Below are 17,032 nucleotides of genomic sequence, written 5' to 3'. Positions count from 1 at the left end.
TAACCTTGTTTGGAGACAGGGTCTTTGCAGATGTAACCGAGTTATGATCAAGTCAGGCTGGGTCAGGGTGGGCCCTAACTCAATATAACTGGTGTCCTGGTAAGAGAGAAATCTGGACACAGAAAGACACAGACGGGCAAAGACAGAAGATGAAGGCAGTGACTGGAGTGGTGTATCTGGAAGCCAAGGGATGCCAAGGGTTGCCGCAACACGCAGAAGCTGGGAGAGAGGCCTGAGACAGACGCTCCCTTACAGGCTCTAGTAGGAACCAACCCTGCCAATGCTTTGATTTCATGCTCTGGCCTCCAGGACTGCGGAGGAATAGATTTATTTTGTTTTAAGGCCCCCAGTTTGTGATATTTCCTAGCAACCCTCGGGAAATAATACAATGGAGATCCAGTCATTCATTCCTGCAAAACACCAATTGCTTTGTATGACTGCATTTTTAATTCATATCCATGGCATTGCGCTGTGGATCACGTCTGCTTCCTCTCTTTCCCTGTAGCACTTGGTGGTACACCCACAGCACTCGCGTGTACCCAGCCCACTCACAGCAAGGGGCGCCCAGAAAACTTCGAGCTACCTGCCACCTCAAACACCTGCACATGTGTCAAATGACTAGTGTGACAACTTCTTTCGTTCACATACCCGAAAGAAGGAGGGCTAGGTCCCAGGGACTATGCACGTCCAACTGAAGCTACTACTTCCCAGGATGGCGGCACTTTTCTCACTCTGGCAAAGTAAGTAAGGGTCTCTCTCTCGTCTCAACCCCAAGGACACCTGTCCTTATCTGGCTTTTCCTATAAATTAAGCATATCCTTTGCCCAATTTTTCTTTGGGGATCCTACCTGTTGATTTGTAGGAGTGCTTTGTATATCCTAGACCAGCAAGCAAGCAGTTCACACATTTTGAGCAGAAAGCTCAAGTAACTTAGAACCCCAGAGCTTTTGTTTATATGTTGTATCTGTCAAAACATTTAACGTTTTTTTAAATAAAACAAAGTATTTTTAAAGATTCCTTAATTCATTTAAAAAGTAATAAACTTATATAAACATAACATTTTTATAAGAAATAACTATTTTCCAAAATAAGCAATTCAATGAGGAGAGAAGCGATGTTTTTTATTTTTCCAAATCTTTTTAATGTCCACCCGTTGCATTATTTTGGTTAGAGTATACGAAAATATGTAGTTGGGAAAGGCAAGGATATTTTAAGAACCTTTGCAGATAATTTTTTCTTTGACAATACACTAGAACTCAATACATGGTAGTTTCTTAAAAGTTATTTGCAGTGTGAAATCCAAAATTATATCAATGAGCTTTTTGCACACTGTGAAAGTCCACCGGTCTCTCTTGCAGTTTAAATAAATCTTTTGTCTGTGCGTGATTTTGAAGTACCGTTCACCAGCCATTTGGGAGACATTAGTTCGCAGAGTCTCGAGGATCTTCCAAATGTTGACTTTTCCTTACACAGGATCAAACAAGTCCCATTTGTTAACATCTCCGCCAACTTCGTCAGAAAAGTCTTTCAGCACCGGGAGGCTGTTGAGCTCACAACGGTGGGCAGGAGCCTTCCAAAATTTGAATTTCTGCTTGAACACTTGAACCTTATCACTGCCAACACCTGCTGTCAGTCCCTTCCTTTGAAGTGACAAGCTCAGTGTATTAATTTCTGAGAAAGGGAGGTGGCAGGTGTTGGGGCAAGAGGCAGGGGTTTACTTTCAGTCTCAGACGCAACCCTGGAAACCAGTCGGGCGGCTGAGACAGCCTGGCCGCGGCTCTCAGAGCCGGAGGGTGAATGAAGCCCTGGTTCAGACCCCACACTCGGCAGCAGAGGGCAAGCTCAGCCTGTCCTGTGACCGCCGGCCTGGGAGGCCAGAGGAAAGCAGGGCTTCCCATGCACTCTGGAGCTGCCTGCACAGACCCCTCGCTCTCCAGCTGGGTGAAGTTCTCCGAGTCTCAATTAACTTATGTGGAAGGCAGAAATGAGAACAGCAACTCTCACCCACGATTCACTGAGCACCTGTTGTCTTCCAGACTCGGGCTCCCAGCACTGAACCAGCCAGACAAGTCTCAGCCTGGAGGAGCTTATGACCTGGTGGTGAGCACACCTGGAGCCCTGTGGCAGGGAGAAGGGATGGGGAGTGAGAGGACAAATGCCACCCCTGGCTCGCAAGGGCGACCTCTTACTACTGAAGAGACTTGAGGCACCATCTGATCTGTTGTGTCTATCTGATAAGCTTCCACCCCTAGAGTCCCAAAGAACCATTAAATGGCAATCACACTGGCTTGACACTCGATATTTCAGTTAGCTCACATGGAAGTATTGTGGCTAAATCAAATATTTAAATGAGCCCCTGCACACTTCACCATGAGTGCCCCTGGAGCCTGAGCATCACAGATGAGTCAGAAAGTCCTCGTCCTTCACTAGAGCAGGGACACGAGACTGGAGAAATTTTAAACTACCTCTCTCTCTCTGTCACACACACACACACACACACACACACACACACACCCTTTGAATGCCTCCAGTAAAGCTTCATTCTTTTGGGATCTTCACGGAATTCTCGTCTCCTAGGAGAACATTATAAAATGCAAATGACCCAGGAGGGGGTCACAGCTAAACCCTTCAGAAGTTTACACCTGAGTTAACAATTAACTTTAGGAAAAGTTTACGGCTTATAAGGTCTTTAGAGGTCACCAAGTTAAGATGAGGTCATACTGGTCTAGGGTGGACCCTAATTTAATGACTGATGTCCTTATAATACAGAAAGAGATACATCAGGACAGAGACCTGCACAGAAGGCAGGCAGCATACACACACACGGAGAGATGGCTGTGGGGAGACAGAGGAAGACACCAGGGTTACGCTGTGTCACACGCCACGAAACACCAAGGATGGCCGGCCACCACCCCAAACTGGAAGAGGCAAGGAAGAATTCTCCCCTGGGCCCCTCCAAGGGAGCATGGCCCTGCCAACACCTCTGTTTCTGCATTTCTGGTCTACAGAACTGTGTGAGAATACACTTTGGATGTTTGACAACAGAACAAGTTAGGGATATTCTCATTTATTTCAGCTACCACTTGGCTCACCCTGACCTGAAGGCCAGACGGTGCAAAAATGCATGTTCTCCTTTCGCCCCTCCCTCCTCCCAAAGCCCCCTGCCCACCCCCACTCCATTCATCCCCGTTAGCCTCCGAAGGGTTAAATGCTGGAGAAGTGCCTTTCAGGAACAGCTGGAAACAAAGTGCTGCCCCAGGCTGACAGCATCCAATGAAAGGTCAGGAGGTTGAGGGAATCATTTTCCATGGGAATAATTTTCTAAGGGAAATGGTAAAGTTATTTGAGTCACCAGGTGGGACACATAAAGGACAATCTTTCTTGGCTCTCAAGAAATGCATGCTGCTTGACCTCACAGCTTTGCCTGTCTCTGATTTACATAATGAACTCGGAACCTCGGTAACACGAAATGACTTTTTATAACGTTCTATATATGCCATTTTAAGTTTTGTAAAACAGTGTCACCTTCTGGGGAATAAACATGGAAGGAGGGAGAGAGGGACATAAAATGTTCATAACCTTTGACCTGGTAATCCCACTTGGGAATTCAACCCCAAGAAATATATTCAACAAGGGAAACAAAGCTTTATGTGGCAAAGATGTTTGCTGCAACGTTATTTATGATAGAAAGAAAACGTAACGGTTCAGCTCAAGAGGGTGAGTTAGAAAATGACTGCACATCAACGTGGGAGAGTATCATGGGCCATTAAAACTACAAAGTAACATGGGAAACGTCGCCTTCAGAAAGAAAAACAATATGCACGGGGTGACATATTCACGATGTCACTCTGTGTCTGTAGGATATGAAGACAGCGTGGCACCGATGAAAAAGGGTCACCTGAGGCAGTAGAACCACAAGAGATCCTTCTCTTTTTCTCAGTTCCGTGTAATGGTAATTTCTTTTCTCTGACCAGAAGTTTAATTTTTACAATATTACTGACTGTATTCCCCAGGCTCCCCTTTGTATGGTGCCAGTGGGGCACTGGAAATATCAGCCAGGACCCTTTGTGAGGTGTAGGACTGTCTCGTCACCATGCTGGGCACCTGACACTAATGCAAAGTAACACTGAATGTAAACTGTACCCGGAAAAAATTTTAATAAAAAATATTTTTTTAAATGTGATTTTGTTGGGGAAATAGAGTGTTCATAAATTGTCGCAATGACACCGTCACCTCTGCAAGCAAGCTGAAACCCACTAACTTGTATGCCCCTGGGAGAGTGGTATGGCATGTGCACTGTATCTCAGTAAAGCTGTTATGAAACATTTAATTTTGTTTTTTAAAATGTGAGCCACTTCCAATGAAGAGGGGGAAAAATCTTTGTTTCCAACTTAAGAGCACCACTCAATAGCTGTATTATATATACAAGGTTTTTAAGTAAATTCTCAATGCAATTTATGAAGTTAGTGACAAATGGGATCTGGGGTCCCATTTTAACCAAAGCACACCCAATGTACTTCAGGAGACAGGATCTTTGCTGGTCCCTCCTGAAATGGAACCGATCCCACCAGGGAAAACATTTTGAAATCAGACAGATGGCATTCAAATCTGAAAAAAAATAAAAAAAGAAAAGAGAGGAGAAGCCCCACCACCTAATCATAGCGTTGCTTCGGGCAGCTTACTGAGCCTCTCTGAGCCCCTGTTTCCCTTCCACAACACAGAGCTGAGTCCACCTTCCTGATGGGGCTCTGGCGAAAATTAAAAGGCATCATACATGTAAAGTAATGAGACATATTTGTATTGGAACATAATATAGAGATGCAACTAAAACAAGTTTTAAAACTACTTTGGGTTTTGTTCAGGGGGCCAGCAATGACAACTGGTTCTTCCCATGGTGAATCTGGGGAGTGGTCTGCACACGTCTGTCTGTCTGTCTGTCTGGCAGAGCTGCATCGGTCTGAACTGCACCCCAAGAGCCCGCGGTGTTTTCTAAGAGGCTGCCCAGGCAGCAACCGTGTCTGTTCCTACAGCCCACCCCACATCACTGGAGCCCGGGAAGAGAGGGAAATCGCTATCCATGGGCCCCTGAAACAACCGCTCAGTTCGGGAACATGGAATCAGTTAAGTGAATGTCCTGCGGCCTAACAACAGGGATCGTGGCCTTGGGGCCCTGGAGTCCTGGGGCCGGACGCCGTCTCTACCCCCTAGAGCCTCCTGTCAAGTCTCGGACTACGTGCACGACTCGGCTCCCTCCTTTAGGAAACGTGAGCCAGCACTTTCTGGTTCATGTCGTACTAAACATAAACATCTTCGGGCGCACAGCAGAGACCCGGTACATGGTACTACTGCGCCCATTTCCCCATTAGGCTTTAACTGATGGGCTTCTCTTCTGCTAAGACAAGCTCATTCATCCTCTGCCTCATTCTCTTCCTCCTTCTCTTTCTCCTTCTCTTTCAGTCCCACCCCCAACCCCTGATTTCTCATCCTTCCCAAACCAACAAGTCCCAGAACGTAAGCCTCTAAATGTCAGTCGGCACCAACTCGGCCCACGGCATATGGCCCCGCGCGATCTCCCCATGATCTCATCCAGTTGGACTGTTATTTTCACAGACTGGTATTAAGGAGCATAGCCAGGAATTTTACAGACACTGTCACGCTGGGTATTCTCAGGCTTGCAGTGCAGATGGAGCGTTCCTAGAATTTTATGGTACGACACGTGGGTCTCTTCCCTCCTCCTCAGACCCCCGCTCTCCGGGGCCCCGGGGAAAGCGATGCAGGGCTCTGCGCTCCACTCTGTGCTCTCTCCCCTTCATGTGCCAACCGAGCGTTTCCTGCCCTCGTCACAGTCAGCAACCGCAGCCTCCGCACACAGAGAAGGGGGTGCCGGGGGGCCAGAATGGGGCAGGCATCCTGAGCATCCCACCACGGACAGGTCACTGGTTGAACACTCCGTGAACTAGGAAGCTGAAGCTGAGCTGCCTGTCAGTGACAAGCAGTCCTGTTCCTCTCTGCCCGAAAGTATGAGCTTAGCATGGGGGGTGGGGGTGGGGGGGGTGAAAGAGCAAGTGTTCCTGTCCCCCAGCTTTCACGGAGCCCAAAATCAAGAACCTCCCAACCACTAAACAGGTGGAAGAATGATCCAAGTGGCAACAAGTCACCTGTGTAAATTACAAAACATAAGCCATGAGGTTTCTGTTCTGTAATTATGTAATATATGTATTTTCCCCAAAAGTGAAAGAGAAAAGCAAAGAAAAAAATAAAAATAAAAAGCCCTCTGGTCTAACATGAGGGAAGGTGGACACTTGAAGAGCACACCATCTGTCTCTGCACCCTCATCCATCCATCCATTCATTCATTCATTTTCTCTCTCTCTCTGTCTCTTTCTCTCTCTGGTTCACTCTGCTCTTCTTTACTCATTGCATGCATTTCTGGCTTTCAGGCACTCAACAATCTTCTGTCATCAGTTGTGGCTTCTTTCTGGGTAATTGCAGTTATTTAAAAACAATGTCAGCATGAAAGTCTTTCTTCTGCTCCCTGGCAACCACTTTACACTCCCTGTCTTGCCACCTCTCCTGCCCTGCCCCTTTGCTTCACTCCCTCCTCTGTTAGCCTCACCCCTTACCTGGTTGGGAATGTCCATGGAAGGGAAGGGACAGGGTCACCAGTGTTTGTACATGAGGAACAACCTCTGTGCCTTCACACACAACAAATGCATTCAAGGCCAAGACCATAAGCATGTCAACCATCCCCCTGAATACTGTGATGCCACATGCACACTGGGACATACCCCACCAGGGCAGGCCCTAGATGGGGGACACAGATCCCTCCTCAGCTCTCCATGCGCTCCCTCTCTCCAACCAACTGGCAGAACAATTTCAAGGGAGGGAGGAAGGGAGGGAGGGAGTGAGGGAAGGACAGACTTATTTGTAGCCTGAGGTTCTAAAGACTCAGCTCCTCAAAGAAAAGGTAAGTGTTCACAACCATCTTCAGCACTTCAAAAATGCTGGTCAAAGCTGGCCCCACTGCCCCATTTCTCGGATTTGGCTCAACATGGCGCTGACTCAGTCTGGGATAACTGGCAGGCTCATGCAGCTTAAAGCCCTGAGAGGACAAATGTATCTTCCATTAAAATAAAAAGTGAGGGAAATAATGACTACTTGGAAAAATAGCATGTTTAGTCAGAAAAGAAAGTCTTTCTAAACACAGGACTAGTAGGCAAAACATTTTAAATGAAATGATCATTGACAGAGAAATAATCAGTGATCTCTGAATTCAACCTCACTGCAAGAGAAAGAGCCCCCTCGGTCACAGACAGCTATCTAGGTCAAAGCCCCCATGAAAGTGGCCCTAAAGTGACAGACAATATATCTCTGCTATTAGCCTCATGGCTCCCCAGGACATGGTGCAGTACGGACACCTCCATGACTCACTGTCCCGAGAACAGGGAAATGGAAGAGTGACCACTTCTGCCCCTTGACCCAAATCCCCACAGGGCAAGAATGGCCACGGAGAATTTCCTAGCATCGGAGAGTCAGGCTCCGGAATGAACAACGAAGAGAAAGACACAGTCCGGATCAGCATAAGCTTCAGGCTGCAGAGGAGCATCTGACAAAAGAGCTTGGGGTCTAGAAATGCACTTCTTCTGCAGAGTTTTGTCATCTTAAGAAAAAAAATCTCCTGAAATCTTGCCTCCTCCAAAATCCAAAAGCCTAGAGTAGTGATGATCGTGGCAAGCAGTTCTTTCCTACCTGTCCCTCCTCCCAGGTCACATGGAGCCCTGCACATATAAAAGGTGTCATGTCAACAATGACAGGCCACAGTTAGCTATTATTTCCTATTTACTAATAGTATGCCCGGACCTCCAGCCCCCCCACCCCAGTTATTTCGGGGGCCCAGGGAGTGTGTGTGTCCTGTGTGTGCCCCAATAAAGCCCCTGACTGACCGGCTTGTTACCTCTTAAGGGATGCCCAGGGCGAGGCCTCCGCTGCCTGCCTGGCAGTGCCAAGTTCCTTGCCCTGCGCCCACTGGACCACACGGGAGCCACTCCTGCCCTGCTCTGCGGCCTCCTGCTTCACCACCTTGGATGCTGTCCCTTCTAGGGCCCACCAGGCCATGTGCTATAGAAACTCTTCCTAAGTCAGCCAGCCAGATGGAGGCTCTTGTCTCTGAATTAATGGTCTCCTAAAGAGCCGTGCCGGCCATCGACTCTTTGGAGCCCTTGGAACATCTTTCCATCCACTAATGCAACACTCCCCTATGTGGCTGTTTTAAGAAGGTTTGCTAATCTTGTCAAAGACCAGCACCTTCAGAAGCAGTTCTCCACCCGCACTGCACCCACCACCCGCTATCCACATGCCCCGTGTTCATCCACAGCTGAGTTAGCTGAGAACCCCACACACTGGGTCCTGGATCCGAGGACGTCCTGTCCATCAGTAAGCAGGGGAGGCACTAGGAGAAGGATCGTGCCAGATTGTCAGTCAGTCTGTGCCATGAAAATGGCCTGATGAAAAAAAAACGGAGAGTTCCTGGTTGAAGCACTGAACAAAACAGAAATGCAAACCGAAACGGCCCTGGAAAACTCTGCCTAACGGAGCCGTCCAAAGGCACCACGGCGATCATTTCAGCAAAGCACCCCCTTGCCTGGAGAAAAATACTACCTGCAACTGAGTGGATACAAAGGTGGCGGAAATGCAAACCCTTCCATGATTCTGCTAATCTGGGGGGTGAGGCGGGTGGGCGGAGGTGATTGTGGATCCTTGCCTACTTGGGAGACTGCCACAGGGAAGCCAGAGCGCAGGTAGGCAGGGTCTGCAGGGAGAGATGGAAAGAGAGTGGCCGCTCCCTGGAACTGACCAGCAGACTGCAAGGGGAGAGCCATGAGCGACTTCCTTAGGAAGTTCACTCTACCCACCACCTACAGGGCTGTGGGGAGCCCTGCCCCACCGTAGCACCAAGCGGAGCAGAACCAAGTGGACCACAGGACTAACACTTCCAGCGCATCTACTATGTCCAGGGCCCAGCCTCACCTCATTTCATTTCCACCGCTTGTGGCAGGTCCTATGTCCCCTGTTTTACAAATGAGGACAATGGGGATAAATTCATGTCTAAGGTCACAAGACTAGCAACAGAGGGACTGGAAATAAGCATGCACATCTCTCTACACCCAGACAGCATTCTGGGTAACAGCTCACCATTCTGCTCCAGGAGAAATTGTGTTTTCCTTAGAATAGAAGGACTATTTCTTTGCCTCCTTAATGAGTAAGCCCAGCTCCCTCCCAGCCCGGGGTCACACTGATGCCATCGTCTGTCCCTCCCGCCTCTAGGACAGAGCCCGTCTTTTACTAAACCTCACCAAACCCAGCACAGGGGGCCCCAATCCAGAAGAAGAATCCCTGTTAATATCGTATTGTTCACCAGTAATTGCTTTTTTTCTGGCCTCCACCTTTTCTAAAGCCATGGGCCATTTCTCCCAGAGTCCACCTTCTTGAAGCTTTTGTTTAAGTCTTTAAAAGACATGGCTTTTCAAAGAAATAATTAAGGCTTTCGTGCCCCACACTTTTAACAAATATATTTTGACCTCGTTTCATCCCTTTGGGATGGGAGCTGTTCTCTGGCACCTTAAAGGGATTTCCACCCAATTATCCTCCAGAATCCTCTTTTCTCCCCTGCTTTCTTTCAGCACAAAAAGCTTCCCATTTGCCTCCAAAGGTGAAATTAGGTGCTTGCCCATTCATCACGGACAGAGTTTAAATTGGATGAAATAATAATGCTTCTTTGAGTTGCAGGGCAGCCTTCACAGGGGAAAATTAGAATCTACCCTTCAGAGCCACTCCATCATCTGTTGCCCTTCTATTCTCTCTGTGCGAGTGGGGGGAGAGTGGTAAAGGCAAAGGTGGGATTCGCACAAAACTCAAAGCGCCTCTTTACAAACTTTGTTCAGGAGCTAGGATAAAGGCAGGGCTTGCTTCCGCCCGGAGCCACGCCCATCCCGACACCTACCCAGCCACACCCCGAGCCCTGAGCTCTGCTGGAGGGAAACCTCGCAGAGTAAGACTCAAGAGCTGTGGCCCTGCCAGTTCTGGGCATTTTATTTTTAATGCAGCACAGTAAATTAGAAAGGAATGGTGACTAAAAGTCAAACAAAAAGCACTGGGAGTTGGGGGTGTTGGAATGAAATAAAATGGTGGGGAATAGTTTGATCTGAGCCTCTATCCTTTAACCTGAAACAGAGAGCTTCCCCCTCAAACGTCACACCTGCAGACGAACTGTCTCCTTGGTGCATAGAGCATCTAGTCGCCTCCCCACCACCCAGGACCCCTGCGTGCACACATATACACACGTGTTCTGTCTCTCTCTCCCCCACCCTCTCTCTCAAAGCCTAGGCATCCCAAAGAACTATTTCTAAGAGAAGCCTGACCCGTTGGCACCCTCTGCTTTAGATAATGGGATGGGAAGAATGGCACCCATGGGCCTCCTGCAGCCTCCCTGAGACACCCCCACTGACAGTCACGCTGTTACCAACTTCGTTCCTTTAGAAAAGTGAGAACATGTCTTCCAGAAAGCCTGCCTGACTTATTACAAAACTGAGGGGTTTGCTTGTCTAATTAGTCCAGTGTCACCAGGCAGAGGGCAGGGCCTAAATGCCTTGCACAGAAAAGACAAAGATCTGGAAAAGACGATGCAAGGCGAGGGCAGCAGCGGGGAGCAGTAAGCTCACGGGAGTCCCACGAGGGGCCAGGGACAGGGGAGAACCAAAAATCAGAAACAAGGGCAGCTCTTCCTGATTTTCAACTGGGTCCAGAGCCAGAACGGATCTTATTCTATTCAATTTCCTAAACCTGGTGCATCTAACGTGCTAAAACTCATCTACAGAAGAGCCTTTCATGTTTTATGAGCACATCTATTCAAACGATAAATATCCATGGATCTAAACGGGCCTCTCCATTTAGATCTTCTTCCTATAATGCATGCAATATCCCAACGGTGCCTCTGACATTACATTAATCTTCCTGCATCGTGTAAATGGGGAAATGGAAATATTTACAATGCAGGTTGCACCAAAATTTACTAGAATATCTGGATCCACCAGGCACTCTCTGCCAAAAAAAGAAAAAGGAAAAAGAAGAAAAAACCCATGGCATTCAAGAGTACTGCCCACACAGCCCAAAGGGAACATAGCTTACAGCTTCCCGAGTCCAGCCACGCCAACCCAGCCTCCCTTTTCCTGAAAACATGAGGTTGCTCCACTACTACCTTGTCTGGCTTTTCTAGGAAAGCCAGAGCACAGACTGCTATGTCAAACCCCAGAGTTTCTGAATCGGTAGGTCTGGGATGGACCTGAAAATCTAAGGAAGTTAGATTTTACACATCTAACGAAGTTCCAGGGATACTGGAACTGCTGGTCCAGGGGCTCTCTGTAAGAACCAGTTACTGTAAGGATCGACTTCTTCACCAGCGAGACATCCGGCCCAAGCAGTCAGCCCGAGGCCAAGGATGCTGTGGAACAGCCTATCACACACAGGACAGGCTGCACAACAAAGACTTATCTAGCTTTAAATGCCAACAGTTCGGAAGTCGAGCAGTCCTGCTGCAGAGCAGTCTCATCTCTGCTACCTACCTACACTATTGGCTCCTTTGCAAGGCCAGTTCTCCTCACGGTAACAAGAGGGCTGCCTGTCACCGTCTTTCTTGTCTACGGAAACAGACCAGCTTTCCTTTGCTGTCTCTTAAGATTGAAGAATATTCTCTCCCCTAGATGGGTCAAAATTTTGGGGACTTATTTCTGTGATCAACAGAAAAAAATTCTATTTTAATTAGCAAATTAACTACATAATAGAAAATATACTTGTATTATGCAATTTGTCCATTATTATTCTCTGAAAGAGACCTGGTATTGGAACTGAATTGTTACGAGGGTAATAGTTGCCCACAAGGCACACACAGATTTCATGCAGTTACTGTGAAAGTGTTAGTAAGTAATTCTCAGTATGTTCCACTATCAAATAAAGATCTGTTCTTTCCTGTCACTGCACTGCCAAAACGGAGTGTTCTCATCAAGTGAGGTTTCAACAATTAGTTTTATTTCTCCCCAAACTGAAGGTCCAAATATCTATTTGCTTGGTTATAGGACCAAACAATTTTTCTTACTATCTATTATTCTTTAGATAATTCAATAAACCATGCATGGCATTTTCAGTTCAACTGATTTTGAGAAAACGTAAAAAAAAAAATGTGGGGTCCCAAAGGGAAGATGAACTGCAATGTTAAAGACATTCTTCATTTGTCACCAACTCACGGAAAAGCGCATCCTCACACATAAGGTAAGTGACTTGAGGTTTAAGTTTGAGAGAGGAAATGTACTTTTAACCCTTTTCTTTTCAGAAGAGGACCTAAGATTTTTGAAAACCAAAGGCAAATGCCTCCTCTTCAGTCAGAGGGGTCAGAAACCAGGGTAAACCCTCTCTAAAAGCCCTTCATTCAGGGCACCTCTGCCTCCTCATTTTGAAGATGATCCACTTTAGTTCAGTTTTCCCTGGATCTGAAGTTCTCTCCTCCCTGTCTCCTTAGACTCTCATATAATTGAAAACGTACTGCATACACTACAGAGAAAACAGGAGAATCTAGAGTCAACATCACACCTGAACTGAACTACTTCGAATACTGCCTGTCCCCTGCCCACATCAGATGTGGGTGTGCATGGTGTGGGGGCTGGAGGTTTACTTGTTTGGGGTCTTCAGACTATTTCTGGGGAAACTTGAAGAAGCCCACAACGACTCTGGACTCCTGAGTCCCACCCGACTGACTGTGGGCCCGGAAGCGGAGAAACTGGAAACAGTCGTACAGTCTGCAGGGCTGCTGGTGTCCGGCTGCAGTTCCCGATCCAGCCCAGGAAGAGCCTTCCCAACTCATCCCGGGCCCCTGAAGGCTGGCCCTCTGAGTCTAAAAGCTAAAGCCCTCAAATTAAAGATGCAAGAGGACAAGGAGGAGTCCAGACAGAAAAAGCAGAATAGCAAATCATAACGTAAGACCCTTTTGTTTTTCCTGGAAGTTCAACTCCTGGCGACAATGGGTGACAAACACAGCTTCCCCGCCTGCGCGCTGACCGAGTGGGTGAGGTCTGGCAGGAACTATTTCCAGTCAGAGACCCTCACTTGGGTTTTATTTCACCGTCTGTAAGGGTGTTGTTTTTTGGCAGGGGGCCGGGGTGGCAGATGGAGAATCTTGGAGAAGACAATTCACAGGTTTTTGGTTTTGGTTGTTTTTTTGTTGTTGTCATCAACTTTGTTTTTGATAAGAGATACAGGTGTTCCCATTTGGAATGTAAGCTATATTTTTTTTTAATTAAAAATTCCTGACAGTCTCTTTGGCCCAAAAAAGGGAAAAAGCAGATGGACACCCTTTGGGGAGACGATAGCTTTCTGGCAGGGACTGAACTGTCGGGGGTAACACTGTCCAGATTCCGGCGTGGAAATGTGCTCCGAGGGGCTGCAGGGTCTGGGAGTTATTAACCACAAGACCCGTCTCCACGCTCTTCGGCGCTGCTTGCAGCTGTGAGGGAAAGTCCTGAAGGCGGGACGCAAGGTGCCATCGTGAGCCGAGGACACCTCTGCAGGGAATGGTGTGCATCCTGCAGCCCCCCTCCGGCCCCCACCAGCCCCATGCCAGCGTTTCTAAAGGGAATGCAGGCAACGGTTCGTAAAGTGATGAATGAATAACACGCCCCTAACCTGAGGGTGATCCCAATTATAAGAGCTAATTACCAAACCTTCACTTTATTTACTGCCACAAACAAAAACACAAAAGTACAATTAACAAGCAAAAGCAGGCACTAACAACTGAGTCTAGAGGTAAAATAATAAAATACAGAGAAAAAAGGATGGAAGGAAGAGGAGAAGGGGAGGGCCTAGGTCCTCTACAGTTGGTCACAAGCGTGTAGATGCTCGTTTTAAATCATCTCCGTGCTTCCCAGTCATCCTGTGAAAGGTCACTTGTGAAACCTCAGGGCCTTTAAGTCTGCCGAAAGCATCAACAGTGAAGGGAGGCAGGGAAAGCAGACAGCCAAGGAGAGAGGAACCAAGACCAATTATTTACATCTGTTTACCTGAGCTTCCCAAGCTTTACCTCCGCTCAGAGGGATCTCCAGATGGCTAGAGACCTCTGCTTTTTCCATGTTGTCAATATCCTCAGAGTTCCTCTGCCTACGTATGATTTTGCCCAAAGCTAAAAGACCAATATGCGTTTATCTCTAAAGCCAGCTTTGTCAAGAAGGCATTTCTGGTACTGGTGACAATGGGGTGATCATCTTAGGCTGCAGAGACAGGATAACAGCTTGTGTAGTTGGGCTTTATTTTGGTTCCATGTTTATCGACAGTCTACTACCGGGGTGTCGAAGTCATTTTCACCAGGGGCCACATCAGCCCCACGGTTGCCTTCAAAGGGCTGAATGCAATTTCAATTCCTTCACAGTTAAGGAGTAGTTACATTTATACAGTCCTAAAATTACAATGCAGGAGTGGGAAGTGGCGGGGTCACTGTTGGGAGCACTCCAAGACAGCCCCCTTAACTGCTCCTTAACTGTGAAGGAATTGAAATTCCATTCGGCCCTTTGAAGGCAACCGCGAGGCTGATGTGGCCCCCAGTGAGAGTGAGTTTGACGCCCCTGCTCTACCACTATGGGCGGTACCAGGCAACAACATATCCTGTGGCCAAGCAGCCTGGGGGCCCCCGTCCTCAGGGCCCCTTCAGGACCCTTGTGCCTTCCAGCTACTGAAGGGGAACAAGTTCAGTGTTTTAGTGCGGGGAGCCAGGCTGCCTGGGTTCGATCTGGCTCCGTGTGACTCGGTTTCCTCATCTGTAAAATGAGTGGCAGCAACACTGCAGTGAACCACAGAGGATTCTCTGTGCAATTATCCAATTATTTCCTTGGGGCAAATTACTGAAAGAAACTGGTTAAAGATTTTTGAAGCTCCTAATTTTATATAATTTTTTCAAGTACACATACAAGAAAGGGAGAGAAAGAAGAAGAGAGGGAGGGAAGGAGAGAGAAAAGAAGGAAAAAAGAAAAGAAAGGACAGAAGGGAGGGAGGAAGGAAAAAAAGGAAGGGAGGAGAGAGAAAAGGAAAGAAAAGGGAAAGAGAGAAAAACCACAACCCAAGTTAAGGAAGCTTTGTCTTCCTGAGAAGTCCTATCTGCTGAGTCTGCTGTCCACCCAGCTTCCTGGACTCACTGTGTGTCTGTGCCAAACCACCCCTGGGAAAGGCCGAGCCGGCCACTCTCCAATCCCCAGGTTGACGATGATAAAGACCCTCAGAGGCAGGGGCGAAGCAGTTCAGGGCTTTTTGTTCTGCTGCCCCTTTGTTCCAGTGCCTTCTCCCATCTCAAAGGATTCCAGCAGCACCGAGGGCGGACACTGTGCCCATCCTGGTTCTCACAGACTTCTGCAAGGGAGGACAAAGCAATGTTGGCATTGAGGAGGGCCCACAATGACGGGGGACTGAGAGAGAAGAAAGCGCCTGGCGGATCTGGCAGGCCCAGTATATTCAGTTGCTGTAGCAACTGGAAGTTAAACAATGAGGAGGAGAGGGGACAGCCATTTTCCGCACTTGGTCCAGTTGTCATGGATACTGGGATTTTAGAAGTAAAAGGGTGAAGGCTTTTCTTTACACTTTACAATCGGTGCCTTTTTTCCACTTACTTGGCCTGTGTCCTTGCTCTGGGACGGGGACCTTCCATCCTGAGTCTCACTGCAGGGGGCTAGGGAAGGGGAGTAACCTCGGGTGCTATCAGTAAAGGTGTCCTCTGGCCCGCAGCTCTAAAGTTTGTTCTCATTTAATGCCAGGCAGAAAGACCTAAATGTTCATGGAAATTTTCATTCACCAAACACCTCCCAACACTATGCCTCTCCCAGGAGCACTCACACACGGGCAGTCACCTGAGGTTTCAGCTTCGCATGCCTCCCACCCCAGAGACCCCTGGTAGCATCCTTCCCTGCTTCCTCCTCCAGGACTCTGCAGAAGGAATACAGCTCTGCTCCCTTCTCCTACACTGACCCCCAGCTCCTTCGCCCTGAGCCGATGCCCGCGCCCCAGCAGTGCCTTGCTGGGCTGTGCGGCATGGTACGGTGAGAAGGTCACCAGCTCTGCGGACCTAGGGTCAAGGCTCAGCTGCGCCGCTCACCAGACCGAGCAGAGTGCTCAGTCTCTCTGAACCTTATTTCTCCTTCTGGTGCAGTACACATCATAACACCCTCCGCGCAGCACTGGTGAGGGTATTAAGTGAGGAAGTCTATGCCACACTGGGGCTGACTGCAGGCACTGCAACAGTGACAGTCTCCCTACCCTCCTCTTCATCAGCTACCCCCTCCGCCTCCACACACACACTCCCCCCCCCCCCGCCACAGGCTTTCACACACACAATCACAGCTGGAGATGGAACTACTGGGAAAGAAGTAACTCTTTATTCCAGTCTTGAAGGGTGAATGTGGAGACCATCCGAGTATTCACATTTAACCTCCAGCATCCCCAGAGTGCCCTGGGCATTGAAGACAACACGGAATGAACACGGATGGAATGCCCTGAATTGACAAACCACTTCCCCGCATTTCAGAACGATATAGACCTGCCCAGCCACCGTCTGTCTGTGTCCATTCAGAGGAGACATCTTGGCACCTATTAGCAAAGAAAGGCAGAAGTCAGGGGTAGATCTTCCTTTAAAAAAAAAGTTGCAGAGATATCAAAAATCACTTCTAACACATATGGAGCATTTACCATGAGCCAGGCACTGTTCTCAGCACTGTTCTGAGCGGATTAACACATATAATCATCATTTAACCTCACTACCTAAAGGAGGAAACAGAGACACAGAGACATGAAAAAGAAAATGCTAGATATTACTCCAAGGGCAACAACGGGAATGAGTCTTGCCCGCTGGGTGGTTACAGAGGAGAGCACTCTGACTCGGGCCGCGGTCAGGAGAACCCCGGTGGGGGCACAGGAGCCCAATACTCTGCTGGGAGCAATCAAGGTGCCAGGGC

The 17,032-nt window shown here is 48.2% G+C and overlaps 1 long non-coding RNA gene across 3 annotated transcripts in view; it reads right to left on the bottom strand.

The window, feature by feature from the left end:
• Positions 1-16,493: 16,493 nt before the first annotated feature.
• The window catches only part of LOC123809711, a 106,529-nt gene continuing 105,990 nt past the window's right edge, over positions 16,494-17,032 (bottom strand). For all 3 annotated transcript variants that reach the window (XR_006784069.1, XR_006784068.1, XR_006784070.1), the window contains one exon: positions 16,494-16,667. This is a non-coding gene — a long non-coding RNA (uncharacterized LOC123809711). The remainder of the gene's footprint in view (positions 16,668-17,032) is intronic.

The sequence above is a fragment of the Phyllostomus hastatus genome, unplaced genomic scaffold (genome assembly GCF_019186645.2).
Source record: "Phyllostomus hastatus isolate PE091 unplaced genomic scaffold, TTU_PhHast_1.1 phas_scaffold_555, whole genome shotgun sequence".
NCBI lineage: Eukaryota > Metazoa > Chordata > Mammalia > Chiroptera > Phyllostomidae > Phyllostomus > Phyllostomus hastatus.
The sequence above is the reverse complement of the archived record's forward strand: the minus strand, read 5'-3'. Positions and strand labels throughout refer to the sequence as shown.